The sequence below is a fragment of the Arvicanthis niloticus genome, chromosome 1 (genome assembly GCF_011762505.2).
Source record: "Arvicanthis niloticus isolate mArvNil1 chromosome 1, mArvNil1.pat.X, whole genome shotgun sequence".
Taxonomy (NCBI): Eukaryota; Metazoa; Chordata; class Mammalia; order Rodentia; family Muridae; genus Arvicanthis; species Arvicanthis niloticus.
The window spans coordinates 43,085,492-43,112,328 of NC_047658.1; the positions used below are offsets into that span (position 1 = coordinate 43,085,492).

General features: G+C 39.4%; 1 long non-coding RNA gene across 1 annotated transcript; it reads right to left on the bottom strand.

The window, feature by feature from the left end:
• Positions 1 to 906: 906 nt before the first annotated feature.
• On the bottom strand, positions 907 to 6,332 carry LOC143443245 (uncharacterized). Its single transcript, XR_013112046.1, has 3 exons — positions 6,213 to 6,332; positions 4,822 to 4,962; positions 907 to 1,483 (listed from the first exon to the last, which is right to left on the bottom strand). It is a non-coding gene; the product is annotated as an uncharacterized LOC143443245 (long non-coding RNA).
• Between the last annotated feature and the right edge of the window lie 20,505 nt (positions 6,333 to 26,837).

Here is a 26,837-nt window from a genome sequence, read left to right on the forward strand (position 1 = left end):
TTTTCAATTTCAAGTCATGTACTTTGGCTGCCAACCTGTTGTTGTAGTTAGAGACAAGCTTTAACATGATGGGCAGGAATAAAATTATTCCCAGGACAAGAAGGGCTAGCATAATCAAGCTATATATGTTGGGAGCCTACTTTAATCAGAAAGCAGCTAGAAAACAGCTATCAACTTTGCAGCCATCTGGAGCCATATGCCCTGATGAAAGACTTGCTTTTCAACAGCCTACAACAGCTGAAGCACACTCTGACAAATATCTTGTTTATCCCACATAGCTTGTTTTGCTGTTTAGTGACCCCAGCTGCATGGTGCACGTGGTAAAATGTTTTCACCTGTGTTCTCCTGCTTGTGCTTATAAATACCCAGGATTTCCTTGTAAGGGGGGGGGTGGTCAGTAGGAGGTGTGAATATAGAATAGGAGACAATAAAGGAGACTTGACTACAGACTCTCTGGCTTGTGTCTATTCTTCGAGTCTCTTCCCCTTCTTCCCCCCACTCTCTCTCTTGCTAGACCCTGACCAGAGCAGCAGAGCAGTCTGGGACATTTTGGCCCCAAAGCATGGGGCAGAATGGTCTGCAACACAGTAGCTGCCAAGCCAGGTAGAGTACGGGTCTCAACATATATATGCCATTCCTGAGGTTTGACCAAAATGGAAATACTAACCTCAGGCCATGGATAATTTTATCGGCATTATCTGCAGCATCAAGGCTCAGCAGAGCATCATTCTTTAAATTCATAATCTCACTATGCAAAGTTAAAACACCCAGAGAGGTGTTAGGATTATGCCAAATACCCTACAGGAGTCTTTAAACTTTTTTCTAATTATAATGACAATCATTTTAAATTTCAGAAGTAACACTACTCCAATGGTATTTGTCATGACATTTGAGATGGCTCCTTACTCTTGAACCCTGAACCTCCTTCAGATAATTTGAATAGTATATAGCGCATCAATTTGTTGTTCCAGACATCTATATAAATCCCTTTTTATATGCAATACATTAGTAACATTCTTTTGCTAGATAGTTAACAAAAATAGCTATCTTAACTCCTTGTGTCAATGCTATTGCAGAAGCAGTGGTGCTAACAATTAATAAAATTAAAGCTGTTATACCAGCAATAGTCAAGTCTGCTACCTTCTTGCTTCTGCTTAAAGCCTTACTCACTTCTTCCAGCACTTTCAAGCTTTTTTTCAGAGATTCAAGATTTTCTAATAATCAGGAAAGTGAGACAAAAGCTGGCTGATAGACCCCTGTAACAGACATGCGAGGTTTCACCACACTAACACAATTAGCAAGAATAGAGTCAATGCAACTTAGAAAACACAGGGACATAAAATGGAACAGAGACTAAAGGAAAGGCCATCCAGAGACCACCTTACCTTGGGATCCATCCAAACCCCGACACAATTTCTGATGCCAAGAAGTGCTTGCAGACAGGAAGCTGGTATAGCTGTCCTCTGAGAGGCTTTACTAGCACCTAAGACAAATGCATATACTCACAGCCAATCATTGTACCGAGCCTGGGGACTCCAATTGAAGAGTTAGGGGAAGAACTGAAGAAGCTGAAGGGGATTGCAACCTTATTAGAAGAATAACAATATCAACTAACTAAACCTTTCAGAGCTCCCAAGGACTAAACCACCAAGCAAAGAGTATACATGAGTTGGTTCATGGCTCCCACTACATATGTAGCAGAGGACTGCCTTATCTGGCATCCATGGGAGGGGAGACACTTGGACCTGTGGACGCTTGATGCCCCAGTGAAGGGGATGCTAGAGGAGTTAGGCAGGAGTTGGTGGGTGGGGAAGCACTTTCTTAGAGGAAAAGAGGAGGGGAATAAAGTGGGGGTTTTGCAGAGGGGAGACTGAGAAGGGGGACAACATTTGAAATATAAATAAAGAAAATAATAATAATAAAGAAGATATTAGAGTAACAACACTCAATTTTGTTTCTGACTTTATTTTGTATACAATATTTGGTTCCTTAAAAGAATGACCAGCAGAATGGCTAAGATCAATAACACAAGCTCATGCTAGTGAGGATGTGAAGCAAGAGGAACAATTCTCCATTGCTGGTGGGAGTGCAGACTCATAAAACCACTATAAAAATTGATATGGCAGTTTCAAAGAAAACCTGAAAAAGATCTACCTCAAGACCCAGCTATACCACTCCTGGGCATATACCTAAAGAGTGCCTATCCTATCACAAGGATACTTGCTCAGCTATGTTTATAGCAGCTTTATTCATGATAGCCAGGAACCGGAGAGAACCTAGGGGATCCATCAACAAAGAATAGATAAAGAAAATGGGGTATTACTTAGCTCTTAAAAACATTGACATCATGAAATTCACAGGCAAATGGATGGAGCTAGAAAAGATCTTTCTGAGTGAGGTAATCCAGACTCAGATTGACAAACATCGTATGTTTTCACTTATTAGTAGATATTAGCTGTTAAGTAAGTCATGATCATGATACAACCCATAGACCTATAAAGGTTAAGTAACAAAGAGGGTTTACAGAAGGATCTCCCTAGGAAAAAGTAGTAGAACAGATTTCATGGGTGGACTAGGGGCTGGTAGGATGGGAACAGGAGAGATCAGGTGTGTTGTGGGAGAGAACTGGGAGAGATGACAGGAATTGGGGGGGGGAGGGATTTGTGGGATGAGGTGAAACCCCAGTGTAGTAGAAACTTCAAATTCTTCCAGGGTGACCCTAGTAAGGACCTCTAGTAATGTAGGATATGGAGCCTAAACTAGTCATCTTCTGTAACCAGATAAGGCTTCTAGCAGAGAGACTGGGAGATCAACCCAGCCACAAAACCTTCAATGTACAGTCTATTTTACAATAAGATGTAAGAGAGCAATGGAGGCACAGACCTTGTAGAAATGGCCAGCCAATGACTGGTGTAATTGGATGTCTATACTACAAAAGGGAGACCATGTCCAACACTACCTGGATGACTAGAAACCAGGAGCTATACAGCCCAGAGAACTGGAATAGAAAAAATAAATAAAATGATTTCTAACAAATATGCTTCTATACTCATAGATCTGGAAGCTGATGGTATCAGATGCACAAACATTAGGTGCAGAGAGCCCAAATTGGAGATTTTCATTGGGTCCCTTCCCTCAGAGCTCAGGAAACTCCATGGAAGATGGGGATGATGGAGCCAGAGGGGGTAAGAAAACCAGAAGAGCATCACCCACAGAATCAACTAAGCAGGACTCAGAGGAGCTCACAGAGACTCAAGTGGCAATCATGGAGCTTGCATGGGTCTGTGCTTGGTCCTCTGCTAATATGTTATCCTGGTTAGCTTGCTGTTCTCAGGGGACTGCTAATAGTGGGAGTAGGGGTGTCTTTGACTCTTTTACCTCCCTTTGGGATACTTTTCCTCCTACTGGGTTGCCTCATGCAGCCTTGATATGATATGATTTGTACCTAGTCTTATTGTATCTTGTTATGCATTGTTAAATTGATATCCCTGCAAGGCCTGTTCTTTTCAGAAGGGGAAAGGAAGAGCAATAGATCTGAGGGATGGGGGTTGGGTGGACAGGGAGAGACTGGGAGGAGTAGAAGGAGAGAAAGTTGTGATTGGGATCTATTGTCTGAAAGAATAACAACAACAACAATTAAATAAAGTAAAATTTAAAACAATGACAAAATGATTAGTATTTAATACAAAATGTTACAACTTGGGAAGAGCATGCAAAGAGTGTTTATGTGTAATGTAATTATTCAAAGCAACCCTGGCTTCCCTGTAATCTGTAAATGGTATGTAGAGGCAATATGAAAAATATTGAACACCGTTCACAGGGGCATCGACCCATTGGAAACACCTCCACTGGTAAAAATATGTGTGATCACATTCCACTGAATATCATCTCTCTCATTCATATACACATACTTCTGTGGATGTTGTATGCATACAATTTATGGTAATCATAACATATGGACATGCAGTATACAATCTTATAAATTATACACCTTTGGATACAATAACTGTAATTTTGGTGTTGAGACTATATCAACTGCTATTTCCAACTAATCTGTGAAAAGCACATAGTTGCTAATGACAATTAGGCTGGCAGAAAGGCTGCAGTTTTAGACTACTTACCCTACACTTTCAAAGCACAGATTTATTGCCAACTACCCAAAGCACACACCCTTCTTAGTAAAACTTAGCATGAAGAACAACTTCCGTTGGGTGTTATTTTCTTATTACCAACAGGGTTACAGCAGGGACTTTTAAACATTCTGCCTGGTTTTGAAAACTATTCATTTACACCTCTCACTAGTTAATTCATTTTAACTGCCATATCTCAACAATGAGAGCTAAGAAGCAAGTCTTTTATTCTATTAAAATATTGTTAAGCTATACAACTTTCTTTTTGGAAAGCAGATTGAGCACATGTACAGTGAATCTGATAAACTTTTTTTTTTTTTTTTTTTTTAAAGAAGTAGCTGTGTGTTTCAGAGACACTGTGGCTGTGCCCTCTGGGCTGAGTAACAGGGACTGTCTCCCAGAGCAACTGTGAGGAGGTAAGTTCACCTTGAAGCTTTCATAGAAAGACATTAGTCTCCCAAATAAATAACTGTTAATTTTAAATATACAAAGGAATTGTGAAGTACAGTTTTGAGACAAAAGGAGAGAAGAAAGGTCCCAACTAGCCGGAGTCTCATGATAAAAAGATCATTTAATCATATGCAGACTTAAACCAAGAGTGGTCTCTTTGACCCAGGGATAATTGGTGTATTAACCTTATACTGAAGGAAGATTTACCTATACTGCTTGGTTAGGAGAAAAATGTAGTTACCTGTGCAGTCATTGGAATGCCAGAGCCTGCTCAGGAACAAACTGAAAATTAGGATTTGGGACAAACATCTCCATCAGCTGTGGGGGGCACCTCTGTCGGAGGAGACCACACATTTTACATTCATCCACACCCCAAAACGTCCTGTAACAGAGATTTCACTCCATCAGAGACAAGTGATTTCTATGCTCATTTGTGTTTGAAACATGAAAACAACATAACAGCTGCGTGCTGGGTTGAATAAAGAAGATACACATGCATTTAAATCACTTATATCTTACTTTTTTATGATGCAATTGTGAATTATGTTCCTTTTGCATCTGTAATTAGAGGGCAGAACAGATGGCGAAGGCTTCGTTTAAAGTGATGTGTCCATTAAAATAACCTATGCTGCCAAATGATTGTTCACCGTAACAGGGTGTTCATTCTCCATGGCAGGCACTCTGATGCACTGAAATATGTTGCAAAGGCCCCTGGACTATACATGGTGCTTATTATTTTTAAGGGCTTTCCAATAAAAGGGTTCAGTGTAGCACAGCTAGCTCTGTACCTCATTCATCTTCCAAGCATATGTTTTACTATATTGTTCTAATTAAAAAGTGACCTTGTATATAATGATCAGAACTCAATACTGAAAATGATTCATATAGGCGCTGGGGATATGGGAAGAGCGTCTCAGCCATATTAAACTGGGCAGTGAGATAGGTTTGGGGCCAGAGGCTCTGGGGGAGAAATTTTTTCCCAAGATCATAACTGCAAAGAATTCAGAAGATTTAGTTCATCTCTGGGACACATTATCTTCTTATTACATGTTACTTCCAGGAGGTTTTCGAGAAAAACAAAAACAAAAGCAACAAATACAAAAGGGCAAAAGTTCATCGTAAAGTTTGTTCGGAGCACAGCTTCAAACTTAGCTATTTTCCACTTGGCCGAGGCATATTAACTTGTGTGTTGTTCAAAGCCATTAAAGGCCCATTTTGTTTTGCTTCCCTCGGTCAAGATATCCCAGAATGTTGTTGTTGTTTTTATCGTATGAGATCCTGTCTGCTATAATCATAAATATCACTCATCTGCCATTTTAATCACTTCTGGGGACAAAGAACTTGCAAACATTTCACGGATTCCCAGAACTGTGCAAAATAATTATGGAGCTCACGATACTGGCCTCATTTTTTCACCGGACTTTTTTGAGGTTCTTAATCCAACTACAGAAAGTCAGAGGAGAAAACACAAATGAATTTTTTTTTTGGTGCAATTTCTGGAGAACAGATTTGCAAGCCCAAACTGATGAACCATAAGTTCAGTGATGTTAAAATTCCATAAGCAACATTAAAATATCAACACCCAGGAAGAAAAGAACAGGCAGCTGGAAAAGGAAAGGAAAGCTTCCTCACCTTTACTCAAGGATGTCTTTCTTAGTTGTCTTCAAATCCTGGGACATTCAAGAAGGGTCAAGATCAACAGTAGGCAGGCAAGAGCTACGATGTCAGGTGTATAGGTAGAAAGACCGAATGATCTAAACAATTCGCGCACACAGGTTATTTTAAGATAACTAACACAGTCTTTTTGGTTAAAGCCTTAGGAATTATTTGTTAAGTTATTCATGGTCACATTAGTGAGTAGCTGCAAGGTGAACTTTGTAATAAAGTGAATGTGTGTTGGAATCAACTCTTATGAAGAGTTTGTGTATCTAAAAAACTCAGGGGCATGTCAACTAGCAATTCTACTTTTACAATCATTCTTCTAAGGCATGTAGACATGTTGACTAAATGCTATGTCCTAGAATATTATGGAACCTGGGAACCATAGGAATACTTGGATACTATAGTGTCAAATTTCAATAGCATCATGTAATACCATAACCTTTCAGTGTTATTATTACGACCTAGGCTCAGTTTGCCTACAAGAAATATATCTTATGTTGGGATGAGATACACACAAATTTTTCTTCCAAAATTGCTTCTGAATAATTTATTTCTGGCAAACTGAGTTCTCCCTCTTCGACATCCTTTTAAATTTGGTTAATCAATGAGAGATTCCCATACTTTGGCAGGTTTTCTATGCCAGCCTTTTTGTGAGTAGTTAATGATCTGTAAACAACCGTTTAAAAGCACCAGGGGGCCTTACCATTTAGAAGAATTCTATAGGGAACTTTATTGTAAAAAAGGAAAAGTCTTTGGTTAACACAAATACTCACCCTGAAACATTTTTTTATTTGCCTCTAATTTTACTATAAAGTTCTTAGGGCAGAGATACCAGTAATCACAGAGAACTTTTATTTCTGAAAGAAAAGAATGTCTTCTTCACCACTGATTTGATTTTTCTCTGCACTTGGAGTGGGCATTGGTGTAATTCAGGGATTCTGAGTGCCACAAACTTGGTCTTCAGGTTTCTGTGTAGTTTTCCTTGGAATCCCATCTTCTTCTGGGCTCTTCATGGGCATCACAGCCTCCCTTGGAGCTGGTGGGTGCAGTACAATTATGGTTGAGTTAAGCATACTTGCCTGGACCTTGCATGTTCTGGGGAAGAAATTAGCAAACTTGCTGGTTCTGTACTCCTGTTGAAGAGATGCTGTGGAAAATCACAGCTCTCCCTGATGGCTAAAAGCTCCCATGCTGAGACCTCGTGCCTCACTCATCTGTAATTTTCCAGTGTCCTCGAATGTCCCGATGAGGAGTTAAGTCCATAAATAACACCAGTTCATAGAAAAGCCGCGAGGATGGGGGAGGTGGCTAGTGTTGAGGTGCTCTTTGATTTTGGGTGGGAAATGGAGCACTTACTCTAGCACGTATATATATTTAAACTTTTCATTAATTCTTTGTGAATCTCACATCTTGGCCCCCAACCCCACTCACCTCCCTGCCCCTCCATAACTACTCTCTGCCCTTGCAAACTTCTCCTAAAAGAAAACAAAAGCAAGCAAGACCAAACAAGCCAAACAAACAACAAGACGTCTCACCATGGAAACTGTAGTGTATCACAGTGCGTCCTCCAGTATACCCCTCTGTCCACACATCTCTACTTGCAAATGTTCATTACAGTGAGTCATTGCTCTGGTTCAAGGTCTCTGGCCTCTGTTACCCCATCAATAGTGGATCCTCGAGGGGACCCCATCAGATATCCTGTTGCTGTCCTGCGTCATGGAGATCCTGCACCTTTGGATCTGTAGGACGGACCCTTTCACATGGTCCAGCAGTTCAGAGATGGGTTAGATGTTGAGGTGGGCAAACTCAGAGCTCTGGATCTGTCCCTGAGTGGCTGCTGAGTTTGTCAGCCCACCAGTTCTCCTAATTTGCCCAGGTAAGGGGCGGGGCATGTTTAACATGTATTTTCATTGCCTTCTGTTAATTCCATTCCATACGGTTATCTTCTTTAGACCATGTTCACCCTTCCTTCTGCATAGTTTACTCCAGTATCTGGATAAGACTCCAAATGTTTCTAAGCATGAGTTTTGTCCTCTAGTAGGCTATGCCTCAGTATCCCTCAAAGCATTGGTTCTCAACTTTACTAATGCAGTGCCCCTTTAATACAATTCCTCATGTTGTGGGGATCCCTAACCGTAAAATTATTTTTGTTGCTACTACATACCTGTAACTACTCTTAGGAATTGTGAAATCTCTGTGTTTTCTGATGGTCTTTGGCAACCCCGGGAAAAGGCCATCCCATTCTCAAAGAGGTCATGGCCCACAGGTTGAGAACCGCTTTGGAGTGGACTATTTAATGCAAAAATTAACAATTCTGCCAGTGGCTACTTTCTTTTTATTTACCGGCCTCTCTTTTATCATCCTTGCCTATGTCATACAAGGCCCTGTACAAAATTTAAAGACACTTTTCCCTCCCTAAAGATCTTAGACAGTATACTTTCTAGACACAATGTGATTAATCAGGGACAAAGAGACTAAGCACTTGGCATTCAAGATTCAGTCTTTTCACAAAATGAAAAATCGTTCAAGACATATTCTTGATTGTTTTAAAATGGAACCAAAACATGCAAGTCCCACAGAACTGATACAGAATGAAGAGTAGCTGTAAGTGGGATTGCCAAATATACTGAGACAAAACGGTTCTTTTCTGTGGTTTTTTTTTTTTTTTTTTTTTTTTTTTTTTTTAATTTTTGAATTTGGAAAACGTCATTTAAAATATCAATATTTCCCATTTTAATTTCTGACCTCTGACCAAGATACTTTTTAGTGTTGAAGAGACGTTTGGCTTCTTCTGTGCTCCTAGTCTCTCATTCAAGTCCCTCTTTCAAGTGCATGTATCTTTCTGGATTAAGACTTTCTGTTTCTACCTTCTTAAGGGTTACATCTATAATAATCTTGTTACCCTACCTGCCAGTAGGCATTGCTCAATTATCCTAATTCCTACATTTGTGGTTTCCTGTGGGGAGGAGCACGTTTTCAGTTTCTTCCCAGGGAAAAATGTTTGTTTAAGGAATGCCTGTGGTTTATTTCTTCTGCTCCCTGAAAATTCAGAGGCCACAGATCAGAGCAGAACACCATCATTCGAAGAAGACCAGGTGTAGCAACATGGCAAGGCTCGAACCAACTGTCAGCTTAGTTAGCATCTAGGGGATTTTTTTTTTTTTTTTTTTTTTTTTTTTTTTTTTTTTTTTTTTTAGTTTATGCAGCTTGCAATCCATTAAGGACAATTGAGAAGCTTAATAACTTTATTTACCTGGCTACCCAGGTGAGTGTTACATGAATGTGTGTGAAGGTGTGTGCACACAGCTCCCAAGACCCTGAGCATTGGTCCCTGCTATTGTAGTGACAGGGATGACTGACATGTTTTCACACAGAATGAGGGTTAGGTCTTCAAAGGACCTGTTGGGATAAACACATTCAAGACAATAGCATGGGGGCAAGACAAAAGCAGAGTCACTGTGAAAATGCCTTAGACCTGACACATCCTGATGGAGCTGTGCATGAACAATGGACACAAACTGCCTAATGTGGTACATGCACAAGGCAATAACCCTTAATGGTGACTGTAAAATGAAGCATTATGTTAGCCAGCAGAAAGGAAAATGCAAATTGATTCTCCTTTTGTTTAGATGGAAGTGCTTATCAAGGTTAGAAGGTATTCAAGGTCTGTGACACCAGAATAATTTGTTTTATTATAATACTCAAACAAGGAGAGTGCTTGGGGCTGTCTGGGAGACTCAGATGGCCAGATGAAATTCTACAGTTCTGGCTTTAACCATCTCCTTTCAACATGTCACACACTCAGCCTGATGGGGGAAGTGGCTGGAGAACCAAAACCCTTTCAAGGATGAGATGATAAGATTTTTCTGTTAACACACGAATACTTCATTCCTTCACAAGAGCACAGACTCAAAGCTTACATTTTAACTTGCAGGGCTTTACATCTGCCTGTAAGGAAAAAAAGGTTTCTAGACTTTGTATCTCACGTACCTAGACACCAATAATGTATTCACAGTGCAGGACTCCTCAGGCCAGGGACAGGGGTTAGGGCATGGCTGGAACATAAGCATTCCTAACTTCAGCACCACTTCTCCATCTCTGCCGTGTATATACTCTCTATAAGTACCTGGATTTGGAGGTTGGCATTTCCATAGAAGAATGGTTTACCATATGGATGCTGTCACCAAGTGACAACTGTTGTGCTTACAAATCGGTGCCATAGGTAGAAGCAGAAAGGAAAGAGAAAGATCCAGTCCTGTCATGTTCCTGTGGGCTCAGGCTGATTCACCTAAAGCAATAGAGACCAAAGACCAACATAATAAAGAAAGAAGAAACACACACACATGCACACACCCATTCTCACACAGGGACACACACACAGGGACACACACACACACACACACACACACAGCCCTTTGGATGATGGAAATAGCTCTGTAAGTTAGTTCCTATTCTGAGGACTATACAAGTGCAGTACTCCTAAACCATACAAGATGTGATTCTTTCTTGGGAGAATTTAAGACCAAACTTTTGAATCAATGGTTGCTAGTCTCTTGTACTATTACTCTGTAAATAAATAGAACACTTCCCTTGGGAAACTGTCATTATTTATCAAGGAAAAAAATCACCAAGAAGATTTATAGTAATTCAGAATAATAAAATATAAAAATAAAATGAACTATATTGGTGGGTTCTTTGATTTGCAGGCAGTAGAAAATAACTTGAGTTAGCTTTGCAAAAAAAAAAAAAAAAGAAAGAAAAAAGAAAAAAAGAAAAGCGATTCATTGGAAAGATGCTGACATGTACTGGAGAGACTGAGTCATATGGCTTTAGAGAGTGTGGAAATGTGAGTCCTAGGACCTCAAAGAACATTTGGTTCTGTGTCTTTCCTCTTGAGATACACTAGAGCTTTCTTCTAAAGTGAAGAAATCTATGTGAGAAAGAATGTTGAACTTTGGTTCTTGATATAAAGGTTGCTCACATTTGTGTGATTTTAATTAACATAAGCTTTCAAAATAAAATAAAGTAAAATAAAATAAAATTACAAAAAAAAAAAAGAGAGAAAAGAATGTGACTGTCAGGCCAGTCGTAGTTGAAGGAATGAATCACACATGGCCACCGAATGGCCTTCTTCATGTGCCTGTTGATAAGGAATACATACATTTTTGTTGACTTGATAAGCTTCCTGGTTCCAGTCAACAGTAACCTAATAGAATCAAACTGAAGTGATGGACAGCTGTAGATCATTGTGGACAGGACATAACTAAGAATGAACAAGTACCTGGATTTGAGCAAGTTGAGCCAGCTTGAAATAGTTCACAATCTTTCACAATGTATAGATTTACCACTGTCTTAAAACCTCAGAGTATCTGGTATAACTGCCCAAAGTTCCTACATAGAAGTCATTTGCTGTGGCTTAGTTTGGACTGAACGCTCTTAAACTCAGGACTCACTATCTAACTTCCTAGAGACATTTCTCGTTCGACAATCCATACAAATGTCTTCCCACAACCTTCCTGAGCCTCCTTGTCTCAACTTCTGTGTCAGCCTTAATACTTAGTTGACCTCTGGCTCATAGACTGAGTCAGAGTACAGTACTGGGCTTATGTATCTTTGTATTCTGTATTGGTCAGGATTCTCTAGAGGAACAAAATCACTGACCAGAGAAACACACACACACACACACACACACACACACACAAAGTGTGGAATTTATCAAGTCAGCTTTAAACTAGAAGAATCACACATCAAAACTGAGAACCTGATAGTTGTTCAGTTTCAAGGTAGGTGCTGCAGCAGTTCCAATATGGTTCTGGAAGCCCAGACATTTCCTGGAGGGCCATTGGTCACTAGTATACAATGAAATCTTGAAAAAGATGGGTATACTATCAGTCAAGGAATCATCATCATCATCATCATCAGCAGCAGCAGCAGCAATAAGAAGAATAGAGCAAATTAACTCAGCAGCAAGAAGGAAGGCCAAGTAAGTTAAAGGGAAGAGGACCTTCCTCATGACACATCCATTTTCTCTGGACTACTACCAGAAAGTTCCACCCACAATTGTCAAATGCCTTCTCAACGTCAAACAGCGCTATCAAGTTCATTCTTCAGGTGAGGCTACATACTTTGGTGATTCTAATTTGTGTCAGGTTGACACTAACCATAGTATATTCTCAGCTCTTAACAATGCTTGGAGGGTAGCATGTTCTCAGCACACACTGGCAAATTTGTAACTTCCAATGAACCTGGAGACCTAGAAATTTCAATAAAAAATATTTTCAAAGAAGAAAGAACTGTGAGCCGGACAGACATCTCAACACATCTCAATTACAACAGAGGGTAATGGGATTTCTCAGTGCCCTCTCCTATTTAAGAGAACCAAACACTGGCTCAATGGGAGTTTCAGGACGGTGCTGGGTTTACATTAACAGAAATTAATGATTGACACCAAAGTTCTGGAGCTTGGACCATGATCACATAAGTTCACTTATTACCTTTGTCTCTTTCAACCTGCCTTTTTTTTTTCTCACTTGCTGGTCAAGTTTCTGATTAACCCATGCAGGGCCTCAGTGGGCAAACACTCACTTTTTGATTAACTTTTACCAACAGTTCATAAGAGAAGCCATCTTGACCACAGTACTAGCTCAAATGCCAAAGCTTGACTCTCTCTCTCTCTCTCTCTCTCTCTCTCTCTCTCTCTCTCACACACACACACACACACACACACACACACACCATACCACACACACGAGAGAGAGACAGAGAGAGAGAGAGGAGAGAGAGAGAGAGAGAGAATGAGAGAGAGAGAATGCCAAACACAGTGGCTCTCTGCCCCTGCATTATCGCCTTCTAGGTACACAGGTATCTTTTAGTTTCTTTAACACCTGGCATGTTCTCTGCTGCTGGCATTGGCTGACCCTCCGTTTCTTAACTCCCAATATCATCTCTTTTCTCTCAATGAAAAACTCCTCCTAACCATTTAGAACATGTAAGGAGGTTCAAATATCACCTCTTTTAGACTTCTCCTCCCTCAAATGCTTATCTCCCAGCATTTGTATATCCTGTCTTCAGTTTTTCATCAACAGAGTTCTTCATATCCCAGTTAGTAAAATATGAGCACAAGAACCCAAGTTCCATTTGAAAAATTTATGAGAGAGAAAGACAGGTGTGGTGTATACCTGTAGTCTCAGCACTATAGAGGATCCCTGGAACCTGTGGGACACAGCCTACTTAGGAAGCCTGGGGTTAAATCAGAGGCCCTGTTTTAAAACAAAGAAGGTAGATGGCACCTGGGAAATGACAATTGAGCTTGTCCTCTGCCCCCCAAGCACAAAAACACATGGCCCCCATGTGTAAATGTGACTAAAAACTTGAGCCCTCTACAACACAGCTTCTTGTTGACACTCAGAGTCTTGTAGCTGTCACTTGGTCCTTCCTCCAATGGCCTATAGGTAGCAGTGAGAATGCTTCACTTTTATCAGATTTCAAGGTAATGACAGACCATCCATCTCACTTGCTGGTCAAGAAGTTAGTGTTTGCCCACTGAGGCACTGCATGGGTTAACCAGAAAGTTGATCAGCAACTGAGATGGTCAAGCACGGTGGTGAAGCTGGTCCATGCTGTGCCTGGAACAAAACCAACACCACAACAGTGTTATACATACTCCAATCTCTGTCAGTACTGACAGGATTTTAAGATGAGGATTTTGTGATTAAAGGTTGAACATCCTTGACACATTCTCTGAGTATCACAAACAAAAACAAAAACAAACACAAAAATACCAAGCAACAACCAAAGTCCAAGGAACCCTGAAGCATATTATTGTTCCTAGTGTAAGATATCTCCCACTGTTCTTGTTCATATTTACATAAGATCACATGCTACTGGCACCTGTGTAAATTGTATGATTCATATACAATGTACACATTCTGTACACTTAAATAATTTATTACATAGACTAGACAAACATATATGCATGTGTGCAACAACCTTTCCTGGGTCTGGAGGGATCAGTCACATGCACCTAGAAAGTAAAAGGATGAGAAAAAGTTAGTAGTTTACTGCTATGTAGGCAAGTATCATTTAATGTTGCAAAAGGCACAGAATTTTGAACAATCCTTTTTAAATGTTTTTACTCTTGCACTGGCTAGCTTAACAAAACTGGCTTGGCTTATCAACAATTAAGGGCAGCAGAACCATTTACCTAATTTAGAATTGTAAAGGAATATGAATTGATTTTAAACTCTTCTCGGGATAAAAGGGAAGAAGGGACATCTGGTGGAATGAACTATGTGTGTAAATCCCTTTTGACTCATCTTTTCTGACAATGAGGTGGAAGAGTAACTGGTCGACCACAGAGTTCTCTCTGTTCACAGTAAGAAACATGCTTTGCCTCGGAGGGAGTCCATCAGCTAATATTAACACAGAGAAGGAGAAAGAGCAGGTTGACAGGAAACCCTGGCTCTCCCCTGACTCAATTCAGGAGATCATTAAGGACGGAGTCTTGCTGTAAAGTACACCTCTCTTCCTCCGATGACAGTGACAACCAGGGCGATGAATCAGGGGCAGCCTGCTCTCCTTTGACAAACAAACACCCACTCTGGTAAGTGCCCTTTAATGTGCATGGAGTCTTTGTCTAGGAAAAGGATGCACAGTTGGCCAGTACAGAGCTGTAAGGGGATAGCTTTGACACGCCGATAAAGCTTCTCGGTTTACATTGGACTTGACTTTATCATTTACTGAAGGATATTATTAGTGTAGACATGATAGGCACTCTCTGCCTTCTCCAACAAGAGCCAGGGAAATGTATACGAACAAAAGGTTTGCTGTGGAGAATCAGACCCTGTTTGTTCAGTGACTTCTGGATCCTAATCCTACAACTCAGCAGAGATAAGGCCTGAAGCAGAGGAAAATAGCCCACCCAGCTCGGGGGGCCCCAGGAAGAAGAGTGAAAGTCAATCGTGTGAAAAATGGAAGTTCATCCAACACTGAGCATGTGTGTGGCTTTCCCTTGTTGCAAATTTGATATTATAAAAATAGATTTGCTCTTTGGGGCCAGATGGCATGCAATACTTCTGAAGTAAAATTCAGTCTTATGACAAAGGTCATCGCCAGAAAGAACCACTTGGACTGAGCTTCTTCAGCGCTTGTTGAAACCTTTGCATCAGCAATTACCTCTGCTTCTTTGAGTGCAAACACACACACACACACACACACACACACACACACACACACCCCGTGACTATCAGCAACAAAGACTTAACTAGCCACAGTTTTTGATGATTATTTCTGGCAGTGAGTCATCTTCTTTTTAATTTTATTTTATTTTTATTTTGTGTGTATGGGTGTTCTGCCTGCATGAATGTCTGTGCACCAAATGTATGTTCTGTGTCCAAGGAGGTCAAAATAGAGTATCAGATCCCTTGGGACTGTTAGTTACAGAGAATTGCAAGCTGTCACGTGGGTGCTGAGAATTGAACCCCAGTCCTCTGTGAAAAGCAGCCAATACTCTTAACCACTGACCCATCTCTCCAGCCCCAAATGGTTTCTTCATTATTGTAGTTTTGTGATGGGTTTTTCATATCTCACTCTTATCTGAAAATAACTATAATTAAAAACAGGTATGTAAAAATGCTGGCTCTAACCATCTGCTAGGTGTCTGCTGTATATGTGATTTCTCCTCTTGTTTTATGATGGTTTCACTGAATAGCCAGCTGGTTGATTGATGGATATACCACTCATTTATCAAAATCCATAACACTATTTCTACACACACACACACACACACACACACACACACACACACACACACACCTGGACTCTGTAGTGAAAGGTTGGGCATCTTCCTTAGAAGGTCATGACATACAGGTTACACTTTTCTAAACTCTTACTTCTATAAGTTGTACTGAAGATAATAGTAATTGTAATTAGGTGTCGCTTGTAAAAAGTGACTTGTAACTCTAAAGATCATGGAAATGTGCTTGATTTTCAAGAAGTAGAATGACAGATGGAACATTGTATAATTTAAGTGACTAGTCATATTCTAAAACCCATGCTGTGCACAGAACTGTGTGGCTTCATAGATAAAGTGACTAATCTTACAAAGATTCTGTACCCAAGAAGGTTAAAGTCTAGGAGGAAAATATAATTTGGTCTTAGAGAAGATAAAAATTTTATCATAGAATTCTGCTAAAAATTTCAGTTAGTAATTTATTTACAGACAAGGGCATATTGGGATTCTCTGGGACCTTCGGCCCTCATGCCTGAGTCACCTGCTGCTGCTGGTGCTCCAGTTAACTTAAGATATGCCACAAGCATTCCCAAATGTATTACAACTTTTATTTTATTTGACAATTTTCTGCTTGCTAAATACTATTCCTAACTTTGGCTGGCAAGACGCCTCAGTGGGTAATGGTGTTTGCTGCCATGTTTGATGACATGAGTTTGATTCCTGGGACCCATATGGTGGACTGACTCCTGCAAGTTGTCTTCTCCACATGCATAGTCAAGAGCACACAAACACATACACAAACACACACACACACATGCACATACACACATGCACACACACACATACATACACACATGTTTCAGAATAAAAACAATAAAGAAAACTGATAAGAAATCAAATATTCTAACTTTATGAATGTTAAGAAAGTTGATAACCATTAAATCCAGGCTTATTTTTTTCTGCATTTTGTAGAAAACAGAATTGAATAATAATGGAATGATATTTGTTTTATTGTTAATAAATAACTTAAGCAAAACAACACAAATGTAGGTTTGCCATAAGAAGTATTTAAGTCTGGACTACCTTAATATTAATGTGATTCAAAATTTCCACAACCTTTGCATTTTAGTTTCTGTCTACATAGGATGAACCACAAATACCCCGTTTCAAAGATGAAACAGACATATGGATTGAATGAATATATTGATGGGAAGGAGGCTAAACTTCTGTAACAAAGGCCTTCAAACACAGTGGCTTAAAGGAACACAGGTTTCCTCTTCCCTCACAGCACAAGCTGAACTCATGGCCACTCTATGGAATTCGAGAGCAAGCATCTATGTTATAGATCATTCTAAGAACATCTGAAGAGTCAACAAACACCCAGTGAGACAACAGTTATGGCTCATTATCATTGTAGCAGCATGGCTACCTGTGAGCCATTGTCATACTATTGTCAAGGAATCCTCAGAGGAGTGGATGCCTACAACTTTGGGCAGCTTCTCTTCTACTTATGGGGGAGGAGGAGGGCATTTCCTCAGTCACTTCACATCTCCCCTTTAGAAACGCTGATTGTATGTGTCTAGGGGTGATAATGACAATTTTCATGTTTTTTTTTTTTTTTTTTTTTTTTTTTTATTTGTTTGTTTGTGTTATTTTTTTCCCCTGAAGGTGTGGTTTATGAAGGAAGAAGGACTTACAGTACTGTGAGAAATAAGGTTCAAAGCTGTAGGAATATAAGAGAGAGCACATGCATTTGTGCTTCTATGTAAATTCATTCAATCAGGTGGAAGGAAGCTTCCGATTGAAAGCCAATAAAACTGACATTAGCGACCAGAGCCTGTCAGAGGGTGCTCAAAGGGTTTCAGTACCTAGGAGGATTTTCTGAACCAGTGTGAGCAGCCATATATCAACTTGGGGTTTCTGGGGTTTCTGAGATGGTTCCCACTTCCCCAGAGGCCATGGGACTTCTAGGCTCAGTATAGTAGTTACAGATGGTGCTGTGGGTAAGTGTCAGATGGCGAACCAGCATGTGTCCTTGTCACCTCTCCTTTCCCAGAAATCCCTTGCCCGAGTCTCTCCTTGCAGCCAACAGAGGCTCAGGTGCCTGGCTGTCTGCCTTCTGTCTGGAGTTCTCTTTGACATTGCTGCTTTTGCACCCTGCCCTGGGGATTATGAGAAATCGCAGGCAACAGAGACCCTTGGAGGTGCACCACTCAGGGATTCTGGCTCTGAATCCTGTTTACATCTTCATTCAACTTCATGTGACACCTCAGACAATCCTAACACCCAAAGAGTGTAACCAATGGCAGTTGGTCACCCAGTGCTCCCAGCACGGTGAGTGTTTGATGACTTGGAGGTGGCACAGAGAAAAGGTCCAGGTTTGAGAACTGTAAACAGAATGTGGGACATGATCAAGCCCAGAGACTTGAGACAATCTCGGGACTGCTTCCAATATTTTTATGTGGTTGCCATATCAAGAATATGAATTATGAAACAAGTTTATAAACTCCACGGAATAGTAAATTTATCAAATTTTATTTAAAATAAAAACCTGTGGCATATCTTAAATTTTTCAATATTGCATAGTGTATGAAACAATTTAATCTTATTGCTAATTATAACAGTTCTCTGGAGTGTATTTATGCGTGGAGGGTTAGGCTATGTGGTTCTGCACAAGGAATATACATGTGATTACTTTCTCTACCTGGGGCAGCCCTGGATGGCCCTTACAGTCTCATCGCAATTATGGCATCACTCAAAATATGCCTCAGTTTTCGTGTTAAATTATTTGGTCAAATTAAAACTCTAATCTGCTTGCTGCCGTCTTAACTGTGCAATGGCCAACAGGTGAGAGAACAAACTAGAATGCCACTTTTCAGGCATCTTTCGCTTTTTGTAAATGGGCCTCCCTCTGGCCTGGAACTTCACCACAGAGCCTAGACTAGGTTTCCCACATGCTCTTTAGCTCTGTAAACTCTATTGCAAAGTAACGTCAACATCTCAGGCAGTTGGAAGAAATGAGTTTTGAGAATTGATGTGAGGACCCTAGACAGCATCACTGAAGTTTTGAATAGATGAGGTACCTTCCCTAATCTCTTAAGGATGGGATGGCCATTGTTCTTATCTGTTTTTGACTCCATAGTTTATGTATCACCGCTGACTGTAGAATTTTGGTCAGGGGTGCCTCAGGATACATGTGTACACATACAACCTACTTCAGTCCTCAAGCACCTTTCCTTTTCTCTGTGAGACAGCTTCTGTTATTGGTCTGCAACTTCAGAGTAGTCTAGGCTGGCTTGCTGAAAAGCTTGCAGGAATCCTCCTGTCTCTGCCTCCCATCCCAACACTGCTAGATTTGCAAGTGTCCAGATTTTTATGTTGGTTCTGGAGATGGTTCTTTTCTGTGTGTCTTATGGCAAGGGTTTTACTGACTAATCCATGTTTCCAGCCTCACCTTCCAGAATCTTAACTGATGTTCTGACAACACTGTGAGGTTTAGATGTGACAGTGAGGGAAGTAAGTACTTATTTATTGTCCCAGATTTATCTTTGATGAAATAGATCTAAGAAATACCAGATTCTCAAGCAGACCACAATGATAAGAGGCAGAGTGGGATCCCAACCCAGACTCACAGCAGTTTCCCATCAATATATGCGAGGAAATGTTGAACAATGCCCCACCCTCCATTTGGCCAATGCTTCAGAAGACCTAGTCCCTGGTGTTCTGTGAGACAGTTAATGTGACCAGTGACAGACCTGAGTTATAGGACCCAGTTGAACCAGGTTTCCATCTAGCACCTGAAGATTTCAGGGAGCAGGTGTGCATGACCAGATATTCTTATGTGCTTTTGGTACTCTCTGGACTTTTATCCCTTGAGATGTGCATAAATGAGATCTGTGTCATATGCCTATGCATGTTATCCAAGAGGCACCACACCATTCATTTCTTCTTTGAAGCTCATATGGATAGCTTATATCTTTAAGATATAGTGTGATCTGGAGGGCACAGGGAAGAAGGATGGGACTATATTACATTTCCATGAGTGATGTCCCCTCTCACCTCAGAGATGCATTAAACTAGAAGCTGAATCTCCCAGCAGATAACATAGGGATTTCCTCTCTGCTCCTCACAAACACTGAAAAAAAAAAATTGAAATTTTCCATTATGAGAAGGAAATTTAATATTTAAAGGTAATTTGACCTGTACATGCATATACCATGAATATTTGATGAAACCTATAGCAAATGTATTTATAGAGCATTAATCTGAGGATATTTATTTCTTATTCATTTTCTGGGATATTATTTCTTCAGCATGTGTGAAGTTGCCCTCTACAAATGCCTGACTCTAAAGATGCACATAGAAATGAGAAGGGACTGTTCCTTTTCTCACCATAGCTCGAAGAACCCCAGCCACCCATCATCCTTAAAAGCTATTCTAAAAGAACTGGAGTACCCAATGTGGCTGTAGGTTTACGTTCATGTAAATGTCCCAAACTGCAGGCAACAGAATGTAAGCTTACCCTTGTTCTTCTGTAGCTCAAATTTTACTCCTTTGTGACATTTCAGTATAATTTCATTATTAAAATATATGTATAGTCCAGTTTTGATAATTGTTTGATATAACATCCAATTCAGAGACTTGCCTTTTTCCTTAATTCTCGTTGTGCACACCTGGAGGATAAATATTTTTTGTTGTTGTTGTAGCATCAACATTGAGATAAAAATAAAAGCTGAAATGAATCTCAACAGGAAAAGCAACAAGAAAAGAGAAGACAGCATTTCTATACATGTACAATTTAGAATGATTTTGTTGTGTGGATTTGAGGAGGAAAAGTTGCCTCACCATTTTTTATAAAATGAATGAATACATTCAAGAGACAAAAGTTTCAGACTAGTAAGTATGAACTAGGTCTTGGATGTTGACCAAACTAGACAGAGATGCCTACTCCACCTGTCAAAGGCTGGGCAGAGTTGTGCTTAAAAGGGAGCTCACACTGGTCAATGGCATCCAGGTCACATTGGCTGGTATGGATCTACTCAACTTATATTAGCTGGTATGCAACCACCTGGCATTTTTCATGTGTATAAATAATACTGCTCTTTTACATGTTACTTTTGTAAGAAAGAAGAAGTCAACATTTGCTGGTCAATGGAAGAAGAATGAAACTTCAGAGAAAAGTTTCAACTGCAAACTACTTTAAAACACAGGAGTCTGAATGGAATTATCCAGAAAGTACAGGTCAAAATAGTTCAGAAGAACTGATATGTTTACACTAGAAGAAATGTTTGTTGGTTGATATGGAGGCTGGGTCATGTATGACTTAGTTACATAGTCACCAAGCTCTGCTCTGTTTGTCTTACCATTGTGGTCCAAAATTCTTACCTGACATTCCTGGAGGCATTTCTGCTATGTAAAAATTAGATACCTGTGCTACAGATTCCTAAATCTTTAAGCTTTTGAAAAAGCACTACTCATTTCCAGTGTAGATACACAGAAAGCTGTATGTGCAGACGGTTGCCTGCCGGTTCCTAAAGAGCTTGGCTTTGACAGCATTTTTCCCAGTGAAATGATGACCAGCACTTCCATGACTAATTTCAGAATATTATTTTGGCATAAATGAGCTTAACTTTACACTATTCAGCACACAAACACATGCGTGCGTATGCTTGTGCTTGTACACACACACACACACACACACACACACACACACACACACACACACACACATTTACTCATACTATAACAGGAACGAGTTTTTCTCAAAGCATTTCTCCATATTAGATTTAGATGTTTTCTGTTCTAGAATATTCTATTTCAGTAATAAAAACATGCCAGTTTTATGACTCAATAACTCTAGCTTTGAGTCTGCACTTGGGTCACACTACACACAGCAGAAGAAGCACTGACTGGCTACTGGTCAGGGCTTTTAGTTTCGTACTTGATTTTAAGCTGGCATACAAAGTAGAAAGATGGATATGGCATTTCCATACAGACTGACTTCTGGGTGAGCATCCTCCCCCAGTTCTTCTTCTGCTTCCACCTGTATTCCTCTTTTCACTTTACTGCCATGAATGTTTGATTGCCACTTGACTCTTTTCTTAAAACCCTTCATCTTGGTCATGGTCTCCTGTCCAGTTTAATGACCTAAAGCTATTCATATACACACATAACCTCATACATATGCAGACATGTGTGTATATATATATATATATTATACATATATCGTATAATTATATTTTTATATATAATCATATATGAATAATTAAAATTAAAATAAATAAAATATATAATTGTAAATATTATATAATTATACATTATACTATATTATAATATAATTTTATATAATTATACTGATATATAAAACATAATATAACATATATGTCATATTATATATGTTGTGTATGTGATTGATGTGTGATTGACATATGATTGGCATGTTATATATATGATATGATTGATACGTGATTTAATGTTTTCATCTTTCCGGTCAACCATATGAAAGTCTCATAGCCTCTAATAATACTTTATAATACACTGAAAAAATTTTTAGAATGGAATCCTAAAGCAGTTGGAGGATGAAGTGATCTGGTTTTCTTGCAGCATTGTGGATTGAACCCAGGATTTGTGGATGGTAGCCAAGCAATCTCCCACTGAGTGCATTTCCAGCCCAGGATATAGCAATTTTAAAGCATAGATAAGAAGCATATAGTGAATCCAGTTAGATTTAAATTCTAGATAAAAATGAATGATAGTTTATTACATATTTGCCTTAAATGTTATAAGGATATAATTAATAAAAATAACTTCTTGTTAACCTGGAATTGAATTTTCACTGGACATCCTGAATTGGTTAAATATGGTAACAACGAATCACCCAAAAATTACTTTCTACTCCTGAGATCTTGAGGACTGAATTCAGGGCATCAGGTTTGGGTGTTAAAACTTTTGCCAACTGAGCCATCCTGGTCCTCCCTAGTACAGTTTTCGAGCTTGCCTTGTATTCCTTGAGATGGTTTGGTTCTAGTCAATGCCTGGTCAAGGTATAGGTACTAGGTCTGGCACCCTCTAATGAGCAGTCTTCATGTTGTACTTTCTTGTTACATTTGGTGAGAACTTCCCTGGAATGGAGGGTTCTTTTTTGGAAGATTGTACCATTTTTCTCTTTATCTGTTCAAGGCCTCTAAGAGTCTCATGTTCAGGGAAAGCATGGAAGATTCTACCATTTTCCTCTTTATCTGTCCAAGGCCTCTAGGAAGTCTCATGCTCAGAGAAAGCACGGATGCCTGTCAAGTACTCAGAAGCTGAAGGGTGTACTTCTCTCCCTGGTAGATTCTCTCTTATTCCCACTGTGCAGGATAATGCTGAGGCTCTCTCACTTCTGCAGTGTCACAGGGTCCCCCACAGGAGGTGGCTGGACCTTCTCTCGTGGTTGCCAAGGAGGAGAAATTTTCTGTTGTTAAGGAAAATAAGCCTCAGGAAGTTGAGGTTGGAGAGGTATCTTAGCAGTAAATGTCATATATACACAAATGTAAGCAATACGGTGGATACATACGAATGCAGGCAATACACTCATACACAGAATGGTTATAAGAATAGATTTGTATAATTTGTGAAAATAAATAAAACCATTACTTCAGCAAGTACTTGAAGAAAAACTACTGGAGGAAGATGAAGTGAGATCGCTTTTATTGTGACCAATTACCCGAGAAAGTCAACTTCAGAGCTTCAGAGGAAAGAGTAACTGTCATCCATGGTTTTAGGTTTATTTCATGGTTGTTGGATTGAGTGTGGAGCAGCAGAGTTCATGGTATGAGCACAGCAAGAAAAAGTGTTGAAGTTGTGGTGCCTGAAACAGAGAGAGAGAAAGAGAGAGAGAGAGAGAAAGAGAGAGAGAGAGAGAGAGAGAGAGAGAGAGAGAGAGAGAGAGAGGCAGAGAGAGAGAGACAGGCAAAGAGAGAGAGACAGAGACAGAGACAGAGACAGAGACAGAGACAGAGACAGAGAGAGAAGGTCAAAGGGGTCAGCGTCATGCCCTAATATCCCACATAAACATAGGTTTTCAAAAACACAACTAACTTTCACTATGTCCTCTGTAGTAAAGTCCTACTAATTTCAAGTAGCACTAATGGCTGAGAACCAAGTCTCCAATATGTGATCCTGCGAAGCATATTTGTAACATAATCTATAGGAGAAAAAGTAATATGCTTGATGTAATCTGAAAACAATTTTGGATGTTAAGAAAAACAAAATAGGTCGCTTCTCAGTCTTTTGGCTAAGATCAAGTAAAGAAAAACAAAATATTATTAACATCATGTGAGCTTGGTGTAGACTTTCCTTCGTTACAAATTCTTCTTGATAAAGGAGCCACATGTGCCTATACTCAGGATGAGAGCTGTAAGTCAAGCTTTCCCAAGGAAGAGGAACCATGACTCACACAAATATGAAAAGGCAAGACTTCCAGGGCTACAGGCTCTCGAGATATATCTCATTCTGAAAACTGTGATTATTTCAAGACATATTAAGAAGTAAAATGAAATGATAATAGCATAGTAACTAAGATAGAATAATAGAAATATAAGGCATAAAAGGGGAAGAAAAAGAAAGATGAAGCTCTCACTAGGCCCAGATTTGGAGGATTCTTTTTCTAAACATGCTTTGATAAATGTAGTTAAAGAATATAGTTGGTAAGTCAAAAGTAATTTTGAAAGGGCAGATCAATGTACTAGAAAGTCATGAATGTAGATTTCAAGTCTGACTTTATTGAAAAGTACAGAGGACAAGGAAGAAAACCAAACTCAGAGAGGGGTATCATCAAAAAATTAATGAGTCTGACTGATGATGAGAGGAAATACAGAGGATGCAAAGCATCCAAGTGACCAGGGGCACAAGGAGGCCAAATGTCTAAAAATAAAAGTCTTCCCTTGTTTATCATTGCAATATGTTTTTCTGCTTAAAAGATAGTTACAACATTTATTTTTGCATTGTCTATGGGTAAACACACATCTCTAAGATGTGCATTTGCTGACTTATAGGGCTGTTATGTGGGTGCTGAGATCTGAACTCTGGTCTTCATGATTGTACAACAACTGCTCTCAGCTGCTGAGTTCTCTTTAGCCCTGTAATGGTCTTGACTATATGCATAAATATTTTCTTTGGGAGCAATATACATTACCTTATTTAACTCTTAGCCATTTTCTGTGCGTGGGAAACAGGGTGCCTTGTGTGTATTAGTGTATATGTATGTGTGTAGTGGTTTGTGTATCTGTGTGCATGTGGCTTTGGAGGCCGGAGACTATAATTGTGAGTGTTGTTATGCCTTGTCACTGATGTTGCTGAGTTAGTGTCTCTCATGAAACCCAGAACGCATGGTTAGTGTCTCTCATTAAACCCAGAACAATGGTGAACAAGCTCAGGAGATCCATTTGTTTCCACATCTACAGCACTATGGTTACACACATGTACTGCCACATCTGCTGTTTCATGCAGTACCAGGGATTTGAACTCATGTCTTCCTGTCTGCACAGAGGCACTTGATCCAGTTAACACTCTCCAAAGCCCTCTGGATCCAGCCATTGAAATACTTTATCAGTCAGTGTTGTCATACTTCAGGGGCCGTGCTAATTTTGTTTGATCATTTCAATTTTTTTAGTATATGTACTACTGAAGCTAGGGCCCCTTAGGCTTTCAACCAACACTCCACACATAGTGTCCTGGATATGCTGACAAGTTATTTTCCACAGAGTGGGCATGCTAGTTTACAGACTCAACAGCATTAAACGACAGGGGCTATCTCCTCTCTTTCTAGTCAACATGCTGTTATAATAGAATCCTGTTACTTCAGCCACTAAATACTTCATGCACACAGAAGATATGTTCCTTTCCTGAAATAAAATGTTTAATTTTGCTTAAAAATGAGTTAGTGATATTCATATGCCAAGTATATTCTTCGCAGCAAAATAATTTAAAATCTGTCTTTTAGAATAAAACCAACTGCTAAATTTTTTTCTGGATTGAGTAAATATTTTGTTTTGGGCCAAAAATGGTGTCAAGTGACTTCAAAATATTTAGTAATAATTAACTTTCTCCTTGATAAGATAATAACAGGGTTGAATGTGAGCAAGGTAAAATCACACACACATATATGTCACAGTGATATTATTTTGCATGCTAAACAAATGCTAAACAAAAAAATGAGTTAAAATTTAAAAAGCTAAAGATTCTTACTAAATTAATTGTGATACTATGATTAGGTTTGGATTATAATTTTTGTGAAAAGCAGTATAAAATATAAAATAAGTTTCAAGAAATATTAAGACAATATAAAGAAAGCAAGTTAAAGCATCCAATCTGCATAGGTGGTAGGATTCTGTAATTGAAAACTCGTTTGTCAAAAATATCACATTAGCTAGCAAAAACAGATTTCCCTGACAGGACACCACAGTTGCATGTGAACTCAAAGCAGATGTGACTACATGAACAAGACATACACAAGATCGAGCCAGAAAAATTCTCAGCATGGATAAAGGAAAGGCACTTGAAGTCCTACTTCGAGCTTATGAGCCATGGGCAGTTGATGGCTTCTTGCAGAGAAAAAAAGTCAGATTTTTTTTTTTCAGGGATGCAGGCTCTTAGGTGATACCTATGGTTCAGCAGGTGGCCCCACAGCCATGTGTATATAGGCAACACTAAGAGGCATCATTAGGTGTTTAAAAAATGACAACAATAAATAACATTTGAAAGTGAGACAGGAACGTGATGAAGCACATAGGATAGAGGTGGGCTTGGTCCAAATACATTATATGCATGCATGGATATTAAACAAAATATTGAAAAACATCATGTCTGTTGTAGTTTTAATGAAA